The sequence below is a fragment of the Rhinopithecus bieti genome, unplaced genomic scaffold (genome assembly GCF_001698545.2).
Source record: "Rhinopithecus bieti isolate Rb0 unplaced genomic scaffold, ASM169854v2 scaffold_31823, whole genome shotgun sequence".
NCBI lineage: Eukaryota > Metazoa > Chordata > Mammalia > Primates > Cercopithecidae > Rhinopithecus > Rhinopithecus bieti.
Genome location: NW_016814121.1, coordinates 645,582 through 659,517, shown reverse-complemented (window position 1 = coordinate 659,517; position 13,936 = coordinate 645,582). Strand labels below are relative to the sequence as shown.

At 46.2% G+C, this 13,936-nt stretch overlaps 1 pseudogene; it reads right to left on the bottom strand.

Annotated features, from left to right (window-relative positions):
* Positions 1-13,674, bottom strand: part of LOC108513921 (uncharacterized) — a 45,381-nt pseudogene extending 31,707 nt beyond the window's left edge.
* Between the last annotated feature and the right edge of the window lie 262 nt (positions 13,675-13,936).

Below are 13,936 nucleotides of genomic sequence, written 5' to 3'. Positions count from 1 at the left end.
TTGTCAGAAATATCTCTTATTATTTGAGATACGTCCCATCAATACCTAATTTATTGAGAGTTTTTAGCATGAAGGGCTGTTGAATTTTGTCAAAGGCCTTTTCTGGCTGGGTGCGGTGGCTCAAGCCTGTAATCCCAGCACTTTGGGAGGCCGAGATGGGCGGATCACGAGGTCAGGAGATCGAGACCATCCTGGCTAACACGGTGAAACCCTGTCTCTACTAAAAAAAAAAAAAAATACAAAAAACTAGCTGGACGAGGTGGTGGGCGTCTGTGGTCCCAGCTACTCGGGAGGCTGAGGCAGGAGAATGGCATAAACCCAGGAGGCAGAGCTTGCAGTGAGCTGAGATCCAGCCACTGCACTCCAGCCTGGGCGACAGAGCGAGACTCCGTCTCAAAAAAAAAAGAAAAAAGAAAAAAGAAAAAGGCCTTTTCTGCATTTATTGAGATAATCATGTGGTTTTTGTCTTTGGTTCCATTTACATGATGGATTACATGTATTGATTTGCATATGTTGAACCAGCCCTGCATCCCAGGGGTGAAGCCTACTTGATCATGGTGGATAAGCTTTTTGATGTGCTGCTGGATTTGGTTTGCCAGTATTTTATACAAGATTTCTGCATTGATGTTCATCAGGGATATTGGTCTAAAATTCTCTTTTTTCTGTTGTCTCTCTGCCAGGCTTTGGTATCAGGATGATGCTGGCCTCATAAAATGAGTTAGGGAGGATTTCCTCTTTTTCTATTGATTGGACTAGTTTCAGAAGGAATGGTACCAGCTCCTCCTTGTACCTCTGGTAGAATTCGGCTGTGAATCTGTATGGTCCTGCACTTTTTTTCGTTGGTAGGCTGTTAATTATTGCCTCAATTTCAGAACCTGTTATGGTCTGTTCAGGGATTCAACTTCTTCCTGGTTTAGTCTTAGGAGGTGTATGTGTCCAGGAATTTATCCATTTCTTCTAGATTTTCTAGTTTGTTTGCATAGAGGTGTTTATCATATTCTCTGATGGTAGTTTGTATTTCTGTGGGATCAGTGGTGATAACCCATTTATCATTTTTTATTGCATCTATTTGATTCTTCTCTCTTTTCTTCTTTATTAGTTTTGCTAGAAGTCTATCAATTTTACTGATCTTTTCAAAAAACCAGCTCCTGGATTCATTGATCTTTTGAAGGGTTTTTTGTGTCTCTATCTCCTTCAGTTCTGCTCCTGGATTCATTGATTTTTTGAAGGGTTTTTTGTGTCTCTATCTCCTTTAGTTCTGCTCTGATCTTAGTTATTTCTTGCCTTCTGCTAGCTTTTGAATGTGTTTGCTCTTGCTTCTCTAGTTCTTTTAATTTGATGTTAGGGTGTCAATTTTAGATCTTTCCTGCTTTCTCTTGTGGGCATTTAGTGCTATAAATTTCCCTCTACACATTGCTTTAAATGTGTCGCAGAGATTCTGGTATGTTGTGTCTTTGTTCTCATCGGTTTCAAAGAACATCTTTATTTCTGCCTTCATTTTGTTATGTACCCAGTAATCAGTCAGGAGCAGGTTGCTCAGTTTCCATGTAGGTGAGAAGTTTTGAGTGAGTTTCTTAATCCTGAGTTCTAGTTTGATTGCACTGTGGTCTGAGAGACAGTTTGTTATAATTTCTGTTCTTCTTTTTTTTTTTTTCTTTTGAGATAGGGTCTCACTCTGTCACCCAGGCTGGAGTGCAGTGGTGCAGTCATAGCTCACTATACCCTCAAACTCCTGGGCTCAAGCAATTCTCCCACCTCAGACTCCCAAGCAACTGGGACTACAAGCCTGCAAGCAGGCACCACCATGCCTAGCTAATACTTGTATTTTTTGTAGAGATGGGGTCTTGCTGTATTGCCCAGGATGGAAATCATTTTTTGTTGTTGCTGGGGTTTTTTTGGGGTTTTTTTGTTTTGTTTTGTTTTGTTTTTGAGACGGTGTTTTGCTCTTGTTGCCCAGGCTGGAGTGAAATGGCACGATCTTGGCTCACTACAACCTCCACCTCCCAGGTTCAAGCGATTCTCCTGCCTCAGTCTCCCGAGTAGTTGGGATTACAGGCATGCGCCACCATGCCCAACTAATTTATTTTTTCTTTTTTTGTATTTTTTTAGTAGAGACAGGATTTCTCCACATTGGTCAGGCTGGTCTCGAACTCCCGACCTCAGGTGATCCACCCGCCTTGGCCTCCAAAAGTGCTGGGACTACAGGCATGAGCCACTGCACCCGGCCTCAGGATGGAAATCTTTAAAGTTATCAGGCCGGTGTGGTGGCTCATGCCTATAATCCCAGCACTTTGGGAGGCAGATGCGGGCAAATCAGCAGAGGTCAGGAGTTTGAGACCATGCTGGCCAACACGGTGAAATCCTGTCTCTATTAAAAATTAAAAAAAAAAAAAAATTAGCCGGGCATGGTGGCAGGCGCCTGTAATCCCAGCTACTTGGGAGGCTGAGGCAGGAGAATCACTCAAACCCGAGAGGCCAAGGTTGCAGTGAGCTGAGATCATGCCACTGCACTCCAGCCTGGGCAACAATCTGTGAAGAAAAATAAAAGAAAAAGAGATGAGAGAGAAAGAGAAAGATAGAGGAAGGAAGGAAGGAAGGAAGGAAGGAAGGAAGGAAGGAAGGAAGGAAGGAAGGAAGGAAGGGGGAGGGAGGGAGGAAAGAAGGGGTAACACACACACATACACACACAAAAAAAAAAACAGGCAAAGAATATGAACAGGCAATTCACAGAAGGAAAACCCAAATGTCCCCCAAACATATGAATAGATGTTCAGCCACAATGACAATCAGAGAAATTGTAAAACTAAAACAGCAACAAGATATCATTTTACATTCATCAACTAAGCAAAAGCTAAAGTCTGATAATCCCAATTATTGATGAACATCTAGAAAAAGGAAATTCTGACACATGCTGGTAGAGTGTCAGTTGGTATGCCCTTGGAGAGCAAAGCAGAGATATTCACCACCCTCTTGTCCCAACTATTCCACTTACTATTCTAGGTAAATATCTTGCAGAGCGATCCCAGCACTGGTGCTATAGAATACATTTACAGGAATGTTTATTGCAACATTGTTTAAAACAAGAGAAAAAAACAACAAACATAAACAAAGTAAATGTTCACCAACAGGAGACTGGATAAACAAAGTATAATGTATAATGGAATATGTTGTAGCAGTTAAAATAAAGAAAAGCTACATGTATCATCATAGTCTATGCAGTATCAACTTGGATAAACCTCAAAAGTCATTAGTAGTGAGCAAAAAAAGCAGGTTGCAGAAGGATACATACAATATGATACCAGTTATATACAATGTTTATGGTTCAACTCTTTCAGTCTGGTTTATTGAGCTACAATTTGCAGACAGTGAAATTGACTAGCCTTTGTGTACAGTTTGTGAGTCTGGGTGAATGCATACCCTTAGGTAGACATCATCACAATCAAGATATAAAAGGGTTCCATCCTTCCCCAATATTGCACACTGCCCTATTGTAGTCGAGTCTTTCCCTCACCTCACATCTCCTGTAAACAGGGAGTCCGTGGCATTTTGAGTCTGTCTTCTTCCACTTAGCATAATACCTTTGAGATTCAGAGATTCATTCATGTTGTTGAGTATCTCAATCGCCTTTTTTTTTTTTTTTTTGAGACGGAGTCTCACTCTGTCGCCCGGGCTGGAGTGCAGTGGCCGGATCTCAGCTCACTGCAAGCTCCGCCTCCCGGGTTCACGCCATTCTCCTGCCTCAGCCTCCCGAGTAGCTGGACTACAGGCGCCCGCCACCTCGCCCGGCTAGTTTTTTTTTTTTTTTTTTTTTGGTAGAGACGGGGTTTCACAGTGTTAGCCAGGATGGTCTCGATCTCCTGACCTTGTGATCCGCCCTTCTCGGCCTCCCAAAGTGCTGGGATTACAGGCTTGAGCCACCACGTCCAGCCTCAATCGCCTTTTTTAAACTGCTGAATAGTAGTCTACTGTGTGGATGTACCAATGTATTTATCCATTCTCTAGCTGAAGTGCAATGGACTTGTTTGTAGTTTGGGGGCAATTATAAATAAACCTCCTGTAAATATTTGTGAACCAACTTTTGTTTGAACACAAATTTTCATTTCTCCTAGTTAAACACCTAAAAATGGGATTGTTAAGTGTATGTTACATTTATTTATTTATTTATTTATTTATTGAGACCAAGTCTTACTCTGTTGCCCAGGCTGGAGTGCAGTGGCACCATCTCGGCTCACTACAGCCTCTGCCTCCCAGGTTCAAGTGATTCTCCTGCCTCAGCCTCCCAAGTAGGTGGGATTACAGACACCAGCCACCATGCTGGGCTAATTTTTGTATTTTTAGTAGAGACGAGGTTTCACCATATTGGCCAGGCTGGTCTCAAACTCCTGACCTCAGGTGATCCACCTGCCTCAGCCACCCAAAATGCTGGGATTACAGGCGTGGGCCACCATGCCTGGCTTTATGTTCACTTAAAATTTTTTTCTTTTCTTTTAATTTAAAATTATTTTTATTTATTTATTTTTTGCTGAGGCTGGAATGCAGTGGCACAATCCCAGTTTACTGCAGCCTCAACCTCACAGGCTCAACTGATCCTCCTACTTCAGCCTCCTAAGCAGCTGGGACCACAGGAACACACCACCATATCCAGCTACATGTATTTTGTAGAGACAAGGTCTTACTGTGTTGCCCGGGCTGGTCTTGAACTTCTGGGCTCACGCGATCCTTCTGCTTTGGCCTCCGAAAGTGCTGGGATTATAGGCATAAGCCACTGTGTTGGCCTATTTGGCCATTTTTAGTTTAGTTATTAATTTTCTTACTACTGACTTTTGAGGATTCTTTACATTCTCAATAAAAGTCCTTTATCATATATCTGCTGTGCAAACATTTTTTCTCGGTTTGTGGTTTGTTTTTCCATTTTCATAAGAGTGTCTTTTGAAAATCAGATGTTTTAATTTTATGAAATCTAGTTTAGCATATGTTTTTGTTTATGCTTCATGGATATAGAAGCTATATCTAAGAAACATTTTTCCTAATCTCAGCTTGCAAAGATTTTCTCCTGTGTTTCCTTTGGGAAGTATTTTAATTTTGAGGTTTGGATTTAGGTCTATGATCCATTTTGAAACAATTTTTGTTAAGTTGTGAGGTAGAGGTGGTCAAGGTTCTTTCTTTTTTAAAAAAAAATATATGCATAACTAGTTGTTCCAATATCATTTGTTGTTTGTTTGTTGAGACAGTCTTCCTCTTTCAACCAGGCTGAATAGAGTGCAGTGGTACAATCACAGGTCACTGCAGTCTCAAACTCAAGCAATCCTCCCACCTCAGGCTCCCAAGTGGCTGGGACTACAGGCACATATCACCACACATGGCTACTTTTTTTTTTTTTTTTAAGAGACAGGGTCTTGCTATGTTGCCCAGCCTGGTCATGAACTGCTGGCCTCAAGCCATCCTCCTGCCTCAGCCTCCCAAAGCGTTGGGATTACAGGCGTGAGCAACCATGCCTGGCTGCAACACCATTTGTTGACATGACTACTATTTATCCATTTGATTGTCTTTGCCATTTTGTAAAAACCAACTGACCCTGAAGTGGGCAGATCGCTTGAGCCCAAGAGTTCAAGACCAGCCTGGGCAACATGGTGAAACCCTATCTCTATTATTAAAAAAAAAAAAAATCAACTGACCATGTATGTGTTGGTTTATGGAGTTTCAAAACATGGTTAACAGGATAGAGCTCTTCCTGTTAGGGAGAAGGAAAGGGGAATTTAGAATTTAGATAGATAAAATTATTTAATTTTTTTCAATATTTTTTATTTAGTTAGTTAGTTTAGTTTAGTTTTTGAGATGGAGTCTCACTCTCGCCCAGGGTGGAATGCAGTGGCATGATCGTGGCTCATTGCAACCTCCATCTCCTGAGTTCAGGCAATTCTCCTGCCTCAGCCTCCTGAGTAGCTGGGATTACAGGCGTGTGCCACCACACCTGGGTAATTTTTGTATTTTTAGTAGAGACGAGGTTTCACTATGTTGGCCAGGCTGGTCTCGAACTCCTGACCTCAAGTGGTCTCTCCACCTCAGCCTTCCAAAGTGCTGGGATTACAGGCATAAGCCACCGCACCCAGTCTGTTTTGTTTCAATTGCAAATAAGAATGCATATATTTATGGGGTACCTAGGGATGTTCTGATACATATGCACAGGTGTATGTGCAACCTCACAGGTGACATTCCCCAGGAAACACTCTGAGATGGATTGAGCAAGCAGGATATTTATTAAGCAGTGCCCTTGAAGGCCAGGCACACTGGCTCATGCCTGTAATCCCAGCACTCTGGGAAGCTGAGGATCACTTGAGCCCAGGAATTGGAATTCAAGACCAGCCTGGGCAATATAGCAAGACCCCCACCTCTACAAAAAATAAAAAATTATCTAGGCATGATGATGTATACCTGTAGTCCTAGCTACTCAGGAGGATGAGGCAGGAGGATCACTCAAATCCAGGAGTTAAGAGGCTGCAGTGAGCCATGATTGCACGACCGCACCTCCAACCTGGGTGACAGAGCAAGACACTGTCTCTTTAAAAAAAAAAAAAAAAAAAAGGCGGGGCGCGGTGGCTCACACCTGTAGTCCCAGCACTTTGGGAGTCCAAGGCAAGCGGATCACAAGGTCAGGAGTTTGAGGCCAGCCTGGTCAATATGGTGAAACCCAGTCTCTAGTAAAAATACAAAAAATTAGCCGGGCGTGGTGGCGGGCACCTGTAGTTCCAGTTGCTGGGGAGGCTGAGGCAGGAGAATGGCATGAACCTGGGAGGCGGAGCTTGCAGTGAGCCGAGATCCCGCCACTGCACTCCAGCCTGGGCAACAGAGCAAGACTCCATCTCAAAAAAAAAGTGTTCTTGACAGCAAGAGGCCAGAAGGACGCAGGAACAAGCAATGGAGAAATGGCAAGAAGGTAAGCTTCCACTGAGCCCAGAAGGAGAACAGAAGCTGAAACAGCCATTCACACTTGTCCAGGCTTGGCCAAGATGGCTGGACCTCCACCCTTCCACAGACATGGGATATTGGGAGAAGGAGCTCTCTGTAGTTGAGACAGTTCCTGTGGACAGCATTCACAGAGGAGTCACAAACCCTTCATGGAAGGTGGTGTGAACCATGTGCCTCTGCAATCTGCCATAGTAGGGTTATACTTTGTGTTTTATTTTTCTTTTTTGAGATGGAATCTCACTCTTCCCGCCCAGGCTGGAGCGCAATGGCACGATCTCAGCTCACTGCAACCTCTACCTCCCAGGTTCATGCAGTTCTCCTGCCTCAGCCTCCCCAGTAGCTGGGACTACAGGTGTGCACCACCACGTCTGGCTAATTTTTGTATTTTTAGTAGAGACGAGGTTTCACCATGTTGGTCAGGCTGGTCTTGAACTCCTAACCTCAAGTGATCCTCCCACCTCAGCCTCCCAAAGTGCTGGGATTACAGGTATAAGCCACCACCCTTAGCCTCATGCTTTGTGTTTTCATCTGCATCTGCCACAAATGAGGAAGAAGGCCTTTTCATATTCTTGGAGGGAAGTTCTGGACAGGGTGACCAAGTAGCTTCAGGCCTTCCTGAGACACAAGGGAACCCCTCTGGAGCAGCCTCTAGAGTAGTGGAAGGCCAGGCAGACCTGGATCTAATTTGAGTCTTTTGTGACCTAACTCTGTGCTCTGAAGGGAGTGACTCAACTTCTCTAAGTCTCAGTTTCCCTCTCAGAAAATGACTGGGATTGTGATTAGCATGGGGGATAAAAAGGAAGGGAAGGAGATGTCCTTGCTTTAATCTAAACTCTGATCCTGTCCAAAGGATTTAAGGACATTTAGTCAAATTCAAAAGCCCAGCAAAGTTGTTCCCATGGGTCAGTTTGCAAGAGGGAACCAAGAACTAGGAAGAGGCTGGGCACAGTGGCTCACATCTGCAATCCCAGCACTTTGAGAGGCCGAGGTGGGTGGATTGTTTAAGGTTAGGAATTCAAGATTAGCCTGGGCAACATAGCAAGATTCCATCTCTGAAGAAAACGGGCCAGGAATGGTGGCTCACGCCTGTAATCCCAGCACTTTGGGAATCCGAGGCAGGCAGCATCACGAGGTCAGGAGATCGAGACCATCCTGGCTAACACGGTGAAACCCTGTCTCTACTAAAAACGCAAAAAATTAGCCAGGCGTGGCCGTGGGCGCCTGTAGTCCCAGCTACTTGGGAGACTGAGGCAGGAGAATGGCGTGAACCCAGAAAGCGGAGCTTGCAGTGAGCCCAGATTGCGCCACTGCACTCCAGCCTGGGAGACTGAGCGAGACTCCGTCTCAAAAAACAAAAAAGAAAATGAAAAAAAACTAGCCAGGCATGGTGGTATGTGCCTGTAGTCCCAGCTGCTCAGGAGGCTGAGGCAGCAGGATCCCTTGAACCCAGGATTTTGAGGCTGCAGTGAACTGTGATCACACCATTGCACTCCAGCCTGGGTGACAGCGCAAGACCCTGTCTCAAAAAATATATAGATAGATAGATAGATCTGAGAAGGACCATTGACAACATGCCAGGTTCAGTGTGGCCTTCTGAGCCTGGTTCCAGCCTTCTATCTCCTTAGGCCTGGGGTGTGGATGATGCCTGACCCGCTCACTCTGTTTGGGAGTTAAACAGTAAATTAAAGGGCTTCGTTATCTCATTTGAGAGTGGAGTAAAACACTCTGGAAAGGCTGGGGCATTCATAGCAATCAAGCTCTGAAAGGTTCTCAGTCGCTGGAAGGAATATCTTCTGATAGATTGCTCTTTTCTCTGAAATGTGGTTTACATCTCATGAGCAATTCCAGCAGCGTCCACTGCAGATGTTTTTGGCATCTTCACAAAGGAGTTAAAGAGATCAGACTCCTTCCCAAGAGAGAAAATCATCTTTGCAATGTCCAAAAAGATTCCCTGGGCACAGCTCCCTCTGCCGTGACCTGCCAAGAAATTCTGGGGCTGCTTAGGACCTGGGGTCATTCTCTAGCTCCAGGATACTCACCTGTGGTCAGCCACCACCTATGCATCGTGAGTCGCTCCACAAACCTTAAGTGAACATCACGTTGGGGAAGGCCATGCTTCGTCTCAGCCCTGCTCTTCCTGGGTTTACCATTCAAACTTGGCCCTGTGTAAATTCTACAGGAGTCACCCCTGGTTTTCCTGCCCACTGACTCAAATGACCAACATCTCAACACCTTCCTGGGGGTCAGACATGCAGAGACTTGCATTTTAGTGATCATAAAATTGAGGCACAATGTATCCAAAATAAACCTTCAGAATCTCAGACTCCAATCCTCTCCAGAATTAGTTTCCAGATTTTAAAATTTTATTTTATTTTAGAGAGGGGTTCTTACTCTGTTGCCCAGGCTCCTCTTGAAGGGCTGGGCTCAAGCAATCCTCCCATCTCAGCCTTCCAAAGTGCTGAGATTACAAGCATGAGCCACCATGCCTGGCTCCTTAATAATAATAATAATAATAATAATAATAATAATAATAATTTCTTGCTCTGTCACCCAGGCTGGAGTGCAGTGGTGCCATCATAGCTCACAGCAGCCTCAAAATTCCAGGCTCAGGTGATCCTCCCACTTCAGCCTCCCAAGCCACTGGGGGACCACTGTGCTCACCACTGTGCCTGGCTACTTTTTAATTTTTTTGTAGGGAGAAAGTCATGCTATGTCGCCCAGGCTGATCTCAAACTCCTGGGCTCAAGTGATTCTCCCACCTTGGTCTCCCAAAATGCTGGGGTTACAGGCATCAGTCACTGTGTTGTTCCAGTTTCCAGAATATTAAAGAAATTAAGTTGGGTTAGCCTTAGGAACAGGCAAAATAATAACAGCAACAATTTTCCTCTGTTAGGCACTTCCCATTGGCCAGAACTGTACTCAGAACCAACACACATCACCCAGAATCCTTATAACAATCCCAATTTATAGATGGAAAAATTGAGGCACGGAGGTATGAATAGCAAGGGTGTGGAGGGCCTGCAACCTCTGTCTTTCACCAGGTCAACCTTTTGGTTCTTAGAAACCATGCAGGCAGGATAGGCATGATGGCTCATACCTGTAATCCCAGCACTTTGGGAGGCCGAGGCAGGCAGCTCACTTGAGGTCAGGAGTTCGAGACCAGCCTGGCCGACATGGCAAAACCCTGTCTCTACTAAAAATACAGAAATTAGCCAGGCGTGGTGGCGTACACCTGTAGTCCCAGCTAGTCGGGAGGCTGAGGCAAGAGAATTGCTTGAACCCAAGAGGCAGAGGTTGCAGGGAGCCAGGATCATGCCACTGCACTCCAGCCTGAGCAACAGAAACGACACGCAAGTCCTTAGTCATCGATTAAGACCAAAAAGAAAGAAAAAAAAGTGTTAAAAGGGCACAAGCTGAGGAGTGGGGAGGAGAGGAGAAGAGATAGATGGAGGTGAGCCCAGGTGCAGAGAGAAATAGGAAGGAAAGACTGAGTGGCCTCTTGTCCTGCTGCAGCCTTGCCTACGGACAACCTGGAGCTGTCACCCTCACCATGGTGCCTAGTGTTCCCTCACTGATCCGACCCATAGCTGTTCTTCATCACCTCTGTCTGCTAAGCCCTGGGGCAGCCCTGGGGAGACCCAAGGAAAGCTAGGTCCACGTGTTCCTTTCCTCCTAACCTCCTCTAGCCTCAGTATCCCCATCTGTAGAAAGGGCACACGAATCCCCGTCTCTCCAGAGGATCAGACGCAACAATGTACCCACGGGCACCAAGGAGAAGCCCTGGACACACCCGTTTCTTCCTCTCCTCCTTCATAAGTCAGGAAAGAACACAGAATACAAGCCACAGAAGGAGCCTGCCCTTAAGCAGACTGCCAAAGAATTGCTTTGTCCGTGCATGCATGCATTCATTCAACAGATACTTCCTGAGTATCTAGTGTGTGCCAGGAAGATCACTGAGGCTTTCCTTTCCTAAAGGCATTCTCCTTCCTTCCTTCCTTTCTTTTTCTTTCTTCCTTCCTTTTTTTTTTTTTTTTTTTTTTGAGAAGGAGTCTCCCTCTGTCTCCCAGGCTGGAGTGCAGTGGTGCGATCTCGTCTCACTGCAAGCTCCGCCTCCTGGGTTCACGCCAGTCTCATGCCTCAGCCTCCCAAGTAGCTGGGACTACAGGCGCCCCCCACCACGCCCGGCTAGTTTTTTGTATTTTTAGCAGAGACAGGGTTTCACCGTGTTAGCCAGGATGGTCTCAATCTCCTGACCTCGTGATCCGCCCGCCTCGGCCTCCCAAAGTGCTGGGGTTACAGGCGTGAGCCACCACGCCCAGGCTTTTTTTTTTTTTTTTGAGACAGAATCTTGCTCCCTCACCCAGACTGGAGTGCAGTGGTATGATCTCGACTCACTGCAACCTCTGCTTCCTGGGTTCAAGAGATTCTTGCGCCCCACGACCCGAGTAGCTAGGATTCCAGGCATGCATTGCCATGCCTGGCTAATTTTTGTATTTTTAGTAGAGACAGGGTTTTGCCATGTTGGCCAAGCTGCTCTCGAACTCCTGGCCTCAAGTGATCCACCTGCCTCAGCCTCCCAAAGTGCTGGAATTACAGGCATCAGCCACTGCGCCCAGCTCTAAAGTCATTCTTTCATGTAATTCCCATGCACACACACAGAGGCATGCACATGGCGAGACAGGCACCATTATGCCCATTTTACAGATAAGTCAACGGAAGCAGAGAAAGCGGAAGTAACCACAAAGCACAGAAAGCGATGGAGACCAGATTCAGATGGGGCCTGCTCTCTGGGATGCAAATGTCTGCTCGTTTTCCAAATGCCACACTTTCTACCATGGTAGGGCTGAATGATGCCTGGTATCTGTGTCTGTGTATGAGTTTGCACAGAGAGGCTGGCGTCTGGTCCTTGGGGGTTCCTGCAAGGCTGGGCGGGCTTGGGAGCACTGGAGAAGGAAAGCCTTGTTCCCAAGATCAGGATAATGGCTGACGTGGATTAAGCCATGTCTGTTTACAATAATACAGTCTCCTGCACTTTGAGAACCAGTAATCCTTTCCCGTGGGGGTGCAGGGGAGAGCCAGGAGGGAGGTGGCATCTCTAGCAAAGAATCAGAGAAATCTCCTCTTCCTGAAGCGCTGTGTAAAGTGTGAGAAAGGGAGGTGGCGGAGGCCTGGGCTTTCACAGATCAGGCCAATGGGACATCCATTCCATCTGACTCCTCCCCTGCTCAAGAACCCTCAGTGACTCCCCATGGCCCTCAGTGTTGTTTGTCAGACTCAGAGGAGGCGATGCAAAGTCAGCTCACCTAGAGACTAGCAGAAGATCCAGAAAGAACCTGAACCCCAGAAAAAGATGCCTGACAAAATAGAGCTAGCTCTCTGTTCCTTTTCCCCCCTCAAACACGAGGAGCCCACAGCCTTCACATCCAGCACTCATCCCTCCCCAGGATTCTGGGTAGGCTGAGGATCTTTGGGCTCTAGGCAGAGTCAAACCAAGGCTTTAAGCATTCCCCACAACTTGGCTCCAACCCTCAGCTTCTCAAATCAAACCTCCCAGTGGAGGTCCCTGAACAATTCCTGGCCACCATTCACCCTCTGTGGTATCCTCCCAGATACAGGACAGGAAACTCACTACCTCAGAAGATAGCACAGCACTTGACTGTAGGCCCTCATACACTCGCCATTCCTTCCACTTGCAACTCTTCATTATTATTATTATTATTATTACTACTACTATTATTATTATTTGAGATGGAGTTTTGTTCTTGTTGCCCGGGCTGGAGTGCAATGGCGTGATCTCGGTTCGCTGCAACCTCCACCTCCTGGGTTCAAGTGATTCTCCTGCCTCAGCCTCCCGAGTAGCGAGTAGCTGGGATTACAGGCATGCGCCACCACATCCAGCTCCATTTTGTATTTTGAGTAGAGACAGGGTTTCACCATGTTGGTCAGGCTGGTATCCAACTCCTGACTTCAAGTTATCCACCCTCCTTGGCCTCCCAAAGTGCTGGGATTACAGGCGTGAGCCACTACATCCAGCCTGCAACTCTTCTTCCAGATCTTTGCAGGATGGTCTCCTTGCAAATGTCCCCACCTCAGAACATCAACCTGGTGTATTGTCTTTGGAGCATGCATATGTCTTTTTTTTTTTTTTTTTTTCCAGACAGGGTCTCACTCTGTTACCCAGGTCTGGAGTGCAGTGGTACAATCACAGATCACTGCAGCCTCAACCTCCCAGGCTCAAGCAATCCTCCCAGCTCAGCCTCCTGAGTAGTTGGGACCACAAGCATGAGCCACCACACCAACTAATGTAATTAAATTTTTCATATAGACAGAGTTTCACTATATTGCCCAGGCTGGTCTCAAACTCCTAGGCTCAAGCAATCCATGATTTCAGACTCCCAAAGTGTTGGGATTACAGGCATGAGCCACCATGCCTGGCCTCAGAGCATGTATATATCTTTACTTGCTTCTGGACTAGAACCTTTCCCCCAATTAGAATGTCACTCTTGCTCACCTCTGAACACCCCATAGGACCCCCTTCCCCATCCACTCAGAATTTGCCTTTGATTGCCACCTTCTGACCCAGTGTAACAGATACACATGAAAAGAGCATCATCTCCCAGGCATGCCATGTGTGTTTAAATAGGTGGCCACACAGCTTTACACTTACCTGGTGTCACATGGATGACCCAGGGCTCCTACCAGTGCCATTTCCACGAATCCCACAATAGTTCTATGGAGTGGCATTATTATCCTCATTTTATAGATGTGGAAGCTGAGGCCAGGTGCGGAGGCTCCTGTCTGTAATCCCAGCACTTTGAAAGTCCAAGGAGGGTGGATCACGTGAGGTCAGAGGTTTGAGACCAGCCTGGGCAACGTGGCGAAGCCCTGTCTCTACTGAAAATACAAAAATTAGCTGGGAGGCTGGGTGCGGTGGCTCACGCCTGTAATCCCAACACTTTGGGAGGCCGAA